A 7,787-nucleotide genomic window follows, 5' to 3' on the forward strand; every position below is an offset into this window, starting at 1 on the left:
GACGGCTCCCTCCGTCCGTGCGGGGATTACAGGCGCCTGAACATGCAAACAGAACCGGATCACTACCCCCTCCCAAACATTGCCGATGTGACCTCCTACCTGGACAAAGCGAAGGTTTTCTCTACGCTCGACCTCCTGAAGGGGTATTTTCAGGTGCATATGAACCCAGAAGACAACCCCAAGACTGCCATCACCACTCCGTTTGGTACAAACACCTTCAATTACTCCTGATTTGGCCTTCGTAATGCTGGAGCAAAGTTTCAACGTCTCATGGATGGCATCTTAGGGGACCTCCCTTTCTGTTTATGTTATGTGGACGACATACTTGTGTTCTTCTCCTCAAAAGAGGAACACCTCCGTCACCTGCGCATCGTGCTCGATCGCCTGCAAAAAAACCGCCTTGTAGTTCGGTACGACAAGTGTACCTTTGGCGCCAACGAAGTGTCGTTCTTAGGGCACCGTATCACTCCTGAGGGAGATAATCCCCTCCCTGAGAAGGTAGCAGCCGTTCAGAATTTCCAAGCGCCCTCGACCGTCAAAGCTCTGCAGGAATTCTTGGGCATGATCAACTATTATCACCGTTTTCTGCCAGCCATTGCCACCACTCTTGCTCCCCTCTACGCCTCCCTCAAGGGCAAGCCAAAGGACCTGAAGTGGGGTCCCCTTCAAGAAGCAGCCTTTTGCAATGCAAAGAAGGCCCTATCAACTGCTGCAGCTCTCACTTTTCCTATCCCACACGCCCCTCTCCTTCTCTCCACCGATGCCAGCGCCGTCGCTATTGGGGCAGTACTCGAGCAGGTGGTCAAAGGCTAGCCCCGCCCATTGGCCTTCTTCAGCAGAAAACTGTCCAAGGCAGAATCGGGTTATTCTACCTTCGATCGAGAATTGCTGGCGGTGCACTTGGCTGTCCGTCACTTTCACCATTTCTTAGAAGGTACGCCCTTCGTCATTCGCACAGACCACATGCCTCTGGTGCACGCCTTCACTCAACAGTCTGACGCCTGGTCCGCCCGTCAACGCCGACATATCTCCGCCGTGGCTGAATACAATTGCAACCTCCAATACTTTCCTGGGAAAATGAATCCCGTTGCCGATGCCCTGTCAAGAAACACGTTGGCTGCCGTTTAACTGGGATTGGATTACAACGCCCTGGCTGAAGCCCAATGACAGGATCCAGAGTATCAAGCTTGTAGGACATCCTGCACGTCCCTCCATTGGGAAGATTTTTCCCTCGAAGACTCCAACACCACCCTCCTCTGTGACATCAGTACTGGTAGACCGCGACCTTGGATTCCTGCTCCCATGCGCCGACAGGTGTTTGATTTCATTCACGGCCTTTTACATCCCTCGTGCCGTTCTACTGCACAGCTGCTGATGGAAAAGTTCATTTGGCACGGCATTTCTAAGGATGCTAAGGATTGGGTCCGCACCTGTACTTCTTGCCAAATTTCCAAAGTACATCGACACACGGATTCAAGAGTGGGCACCTTTCCTCAACTCAGTGTCGTTTCGCACACATTCGCGTCGACGTTGTAGGCCCCCTACCCACATCACAAGGACGTCATTACCTGGTTACCGCATCGACTGCTCCACTCGTTGGCCTGAAGCCATTCCTATGAAAACTGCAACGTCCGCCTCATGTACATCTGCCTTACTCTCTGGATGGATTTCAAGATTCGGTATCCCTGAGCATATTACTTCTGACAGGGGAACCACTTTCACCTCTCAATTGTGGACGTCATTAGCGAATCTCCAGGGCATCACCCTACATCAGACAACGGCCTACAACCCCGCTACCAATGGAATGGTTGAACGTTTTCATCGCACCCTCAAAGCAGCTTTGATGTCCCGCTGCAAGGATTGCAACTGGTTTACTCAGCTTCCCTGGGTCCTCCTGGGACTAAGGACCACTCCTAAAGATGCCCTCGACGTCTCGGCAGCTGAAATGGTGTATGGCGACCCGGTGGTCGTCCCTGCCGAATTTTTTCCTTCTACAATCTCCTCCGACGATCTCCAGCGCATACGTCACGTCGTGGGAGAATTTACTCCGTGCCGCCAGACTTATAAGCCCCCAGCGAAGCATCACATACCAACGGACTTGCACTCTGCAACGCACGTCTTCCTGCGCAACGACACTAGCAAGCCACCTCTAACGCCCCTTTACACGGGCCCTTTCCTTGTGATCCGACGCAGTCCGAAAGCATTCCTACTAAACATTCGGGGCAAAGAAGACTGGGTCTCCATTGATTGTCTAAAACCTGCTTATCTTCTGCCAGATGACCCGCCTACAGTTAGCCTCTCCAGATCAGGGTGCCCTATTTAACATGTACAGTATGTAATTTTTAGAGGGGAGCCATGTACCAACCGTGTGTCACACAATTGTACATAAATCCTTTTGCATATACTATGCTTGTATCTTCGCTCTTCCCTCACACTAAACGAACATGAAAATTAATGTCTGCTGTTTCCTCTGTAACATTGTCTGTCTTGTTAACTTGTTATGTCCTGTTGCCTTGAGGTTTTGTATATAAAGGAGAGTGTTCTATAACAATATAACTCTTTTGATTGCATCCTGCCTTTGAGATCACAACCCTCACGCGGCACCGCCACAGTTCCAAGAGCAATTGTCGTGCCCTTCAAAGTTGGAGGCTCAGAAACACACTAAGGAACCCTCTTCCAAAAAGCCCCCCCATACCTCCGTTCACGCAGGAGCGCAGCCACGTAACCCACACCACTTGAAAATATAAAACAGCAGTTAGTCCATTATAAACACTAACATAACCACCAGTGAAAAGACAAACTATTAAAGAAAGAAAACAATAAGTCTATACTTAACCTTATAACAATACTTCTATATTTAACCTTATACATCTATAAAAACCTAAGGAATTTAGAAATATATAACAACTATGTTACAATATATATATATATATATATATATATATATATATATATATATATATATATATATATATATATATATATATATATATATATATATATAATGATTTTAATGGCATTGTGTTTACCTTGGTCTTCGATATTTCATTTCATTCAGGCCAAATTTGAGCACTGCCAGTACTAATTATGAACTTTTACAGACTGTCAAGGCTACGAATACAAGTTGTGTACCTTTTTCTGTGTGAAATTAGTAATGGTACCATAAAGTCAGTCAATTTAGCCATAGTTAGGGAGGTGAGATACCCTGCAGATAAATGTCTATAATTTGACTGATGAAAGTCCTTCATAATGGGGAAAAGGTTACATTAGATTGTGATGCCTATTTTGAATCGTCTCTAGAGAAAACATAGAAAGGCTTTGTAGTTTGACATCAATATCTCTATTTTTGAAGAAATAGAGAATGAGACGACGGCTTCTTTCTAGACATCTGCTATGACGTGGGCTATCATCTGTTCAACTTTATTTGATTACTAAGGTAGGAACAGGTGAAAATAAGAAGCAGAGGGGCAGATTTACCGGTAAATAAAGTACTTTAAATGTATCCCGCTGAGACAATTCTTCTTATGAACATTCACTTTATACTTCAGAGTCAATTAAAAAGGTTTGCTTCTTTTGTAAACCTGTCACTTATTTTTCTACTGGATTCTCATTCTAGAATCTATTTCCTTCCATCGAAATATACAGACTTTTTCACCTCGGTATGTAATGATTAATGATTATAGTAAATATTGCAGTAAAAGATTATTGTAGTGCATTGCAACTTTAACTAATTATCACTTCATGGAGAAACAAAAAAAAGTTATTAACTATTTTGTTTTATTTATGTTTGTCGTCAATGCATAGATCATTGGCCTCTTTCAAAAGTTTTTGCTCACATTTATAGAACTTTATTGATATATAAAGACCAATTATTCGGAGAACAAGGCTTATGATAACGTACACATTAAACTACTTCCATGACTTTCCTTATACAGCGTTATTTAAATTTTGTTTCTTAAAGTAACAAGAATTTTATACTAACACAAATTCCAATAATAACACATTTGGACAAAAAGAAAAAAAAAGATAATGTTTCTTTGTTACAAGCAGATTGGCTAAAGAAGGAATTTCCTTCACATCGTAGAATTCAATCATTTTCCGTCTTTTCTTTTATTGAAACACTGGAGATTTCAATATTTTTCCGTCTATCTCTCTTTTTTCTTAAGTCTGCAAATAGTTGTTTCTGAGGCTTTTGTTGATTCATACGTTCTTTAGATAGCCTTCAATTCATTAGTTATGGTTTTTTTTTTTTTGGGGTAAAAGTACTGTTAAAGAAAATAACGCTATAAGGAGAAAAACAGGAACAAAAAGAAGCTCAATATTTTTGACTGGTTTAGAGTGGATATATAAAGATGGATAGAGATATGAAGACTAAGAGGAAATGGAGACCGAGAAAAAAAAATCATCATAAAATTTGCAGTGGATATAAAAGTTTCCGGTTCTAAATTAATAAAACTTTGGAACAAGTAGTCTCATTAGCAATGTGAATTATAGAAGAACAGAAATGAGGGATACTTCATAAAAAGTATATAATCTAATCTTTAATGGAATACAAGATCTAATAAAAAGGTGCTTCTGAGAAGGAAATATCACAACAATTAACTACAAATTACTACATAGATTATTCAAAGGTGGAGAGGAAGTATGTACGAAAAAGTAAATGGAGAGAGAAAGAGTAAAACATAGGTGAACATAATTAAATAAACGGAATTACTAGCCTAAAAAGAACAGCTTATTCATGAATAATGAAAATACGAGCTTTTGAGAAGCGTGAAATACTTAAAAGAAAATTTTATAAATAATCGCTAATGGAGAAAAGATCAAAGGCGGAAAGATTCAATATGTTCATTACAAGCAGGTATTGGAATGAAGACTCCAGAAATGAACGAGTGTATAAGGAAACCATTTAATAGTTAGATAAATTATATGATTAGGAAGAAACCTTTTCTGGAGAAAGTAAATTTCACAAAGCCGGAAAAAGAGGGGCATGAAAGAAAATTTTCAGAAAAGGAGGATTACAAAATATTATGAAAAATTAAATATATATTAGGAGAAGATGAGAGATCAACTTTTTCAAGGGCCTCAACGTATATCTTTAGGCGATGTTGTGCCACGAGTGGTTATCTTGGTCTCGTTACGTGAACATTTAACATTTAGAATTAGCCTTCCTCACATGTTCTAATTTATTAGACAATATGCATAAATTTAAATCTGCGTATAACAAATACAGCTTCCTAGCAAAAACTTGTTGGCCAATAACCAGCAGCCTTTCACAAATACAAAACAGAATTATCAAGTATAATTTCTTTGCAATGAAAAGAAATATCACATATTTTAAGTGAGAATTATAAATATCCACACAATCTTAAAATGTCAATAAAAATCATTATCTTTTTAACAGGTATATAAACAAAAATCAAATATCGAACCTTTGCCTATTTTCGGCTAGGGTTTACCACTATCCAAAAGGACATAAATTTAAAGAGTAATTGATCAAATGAATAGATGGACTTCAGTAGGACTTTCAAATAAGTCTGAATGAACTTCTCAATTGTCCAACAGAAATGCCAAGTACAACCAAACTGAGCCACCTCCTTCCAAACATCATGCCAAAGAAGATGTATGATACCACAACTCAAAGTTTTACACACTCCAGAATGATAGGGTCTAGGTTATTCATGCGTGAGACTGAGGAAAAAACATTATACCTCTCAGGGATAACAACTTTGATAGCAGCATGGTCAAACTTCTGACCTACAATCAACTTTTAATGTTACTCAGGATTGCAGCAATAATTGAATGGCAAAGTATCAGTTGTTTCTGACTCATGAATGGTAATGAACAAATCAGTATTAAACTGATTAAACAATATTTTCTGAGGCAAATAAACCTTACTGTCAACAGAAAGATCATAACAAACTGAGGTATGTTCAGAAGACAAGTCATTAGAACTCTCAGTAACCGCACCATCACAAAATAACGTGTCTTCAAAGGACAGGTTAACAAAACAGAAAACCTGATATCATAAACCAAAATGTCTTGTCGAGACAGGATGTTAGAGCAATTGACATCACAAACTGCAGGAACTAGCATCTCATTACCACATGTATTGGTAGAACAGACAATAGGTGAACCAGTATCATGAACTAACATATCTTCACGAAATAGTTCTGTAGGACGATCATTAGTGGATACAACATTACATACAAGCAAATCTTCACAACACTAGTTTGTAGAAAAAAAAAAAAAAAAAAAAAACAGTAGAGACATTATCACAAAAACAACACATCATTGTCAGATGTGCAAATAGAGCTCGGAGTGTTCTTATGACTCTCAGCATTCGAAGAAAACATGGTAGACAAATCAGAGCTGAAAACTACCCACTCCTGATCAACATTAGGATCTTTAACCATCTTTGGATAACCATCAAGTCTTGCATCTACTAAGTGAATACCAAGCAGAATTTGAATGTAATTTATAGGCAACTCGGAAACAGCACCAATAACAACAGACCAAGATATCCAATCATAATGAAGATCCATACGATGCAAGGGAGCGCTAAAATTACCAAAATAAACACCACGGACGGGAGCATGCTCCACAATAAACAAATAATCAGTCTCAGGGAAAACGTTCCTCAAAACAAGAGAGTGGGCACGGGCACAACCAGTATCTCGCATTATATAACCTGGGCGAGACGAACCATCATACATTTTAATAAAACCCTTGGCAGTATAAGGTTTGAAAATACCATCAACAGGTCTGGAACAAACAATGGAATTCGCAAGCTTCCTGTAGGAAAAAACATGATCATCTATGGTGTTAACGTCTACTTATAGCAGATTATAGCGAGACTTTGCTTGAGTAAGGACCATAATTTAATCTTCTTTCCTCTTCCACTTAAAGCATTTAGGCTCCGAAGGACCAAGTTTCTTACAAAAATTAATCATTATATAGCTACTACTTGTGGAATTGCTATTCAAATGACTGATTTGAGACTTGACATGAAAATCAGAATTAGACCTCTGCTATACTACATCTATAATAGTATGCTTATCAGTGCCCCTTAAGTCTATTGTTGCATTAAACTTTTTATCATATGACCTTTACTCCCTCTGAGCCACTACATAATCTCTCACAGAGATAACTGTTTAACGGATGATATAACTTCATCCCATTCAAATGAACCTTAATATTCTCACTAATAACATTTTTAAACTGCTCAATTAAGGTGATTTTCTTTAAGCCCTTAAAATCATCCATACAGTCAACAGCCTACAGCTTTTATTAAATCACTCTGATTGTTCCCTACTAAACTGATACGTCTGCCTATCTTGATTTGTCCAGTCCCTAAACTTCTATAAGCTTTAGTAGTTAGTCCATAGGCTTGTAAAATAACCATTTTCAATAATTCGTAATCATCAACTCTAGCCTCAGGAATGAAAGCATAAACTTTGTTCCTTACCACATAACACTCCTGACAACATGTAAGCACAATTTTCTGCTGGTGTACAACCCGTGTATCACACAAGCGTACATAGTAACAACATTTCTCTTTTTTGTACATAGTATCCTTTGTATCTTCGCTCTCCACTCGCACTGACAGTCTGCATACTCCATTCCTAACTGTTAACAGAACTGGTTGTGGTTTGACAAGAAATAGCGTCTGCATTTTGCGACCTTCTTACCGGGACCTTTTGTGTATATATACTCGATGTGTCATAATAAAGTTACTCTGTTACTTTCATCTCGCCTTTGAGCTACATCCTACTCTTGGCTCGTCACTG

Source organism: Palaemon carinicauda, chromosome 36 (genome assembly GCF_036898095.1).
Source record: "Palaemon carinicauda isolate YSFRI2023 chromosome 36, ASM3689809v2, whole genome shotgun sequence".
NCBI classification, from domain to species: Eukaryota; Metazoa; Arthropoda; class Malacostraca; order Decapoda; family Palaemonidae; genus Palaemon; species Palaemon carinicauda.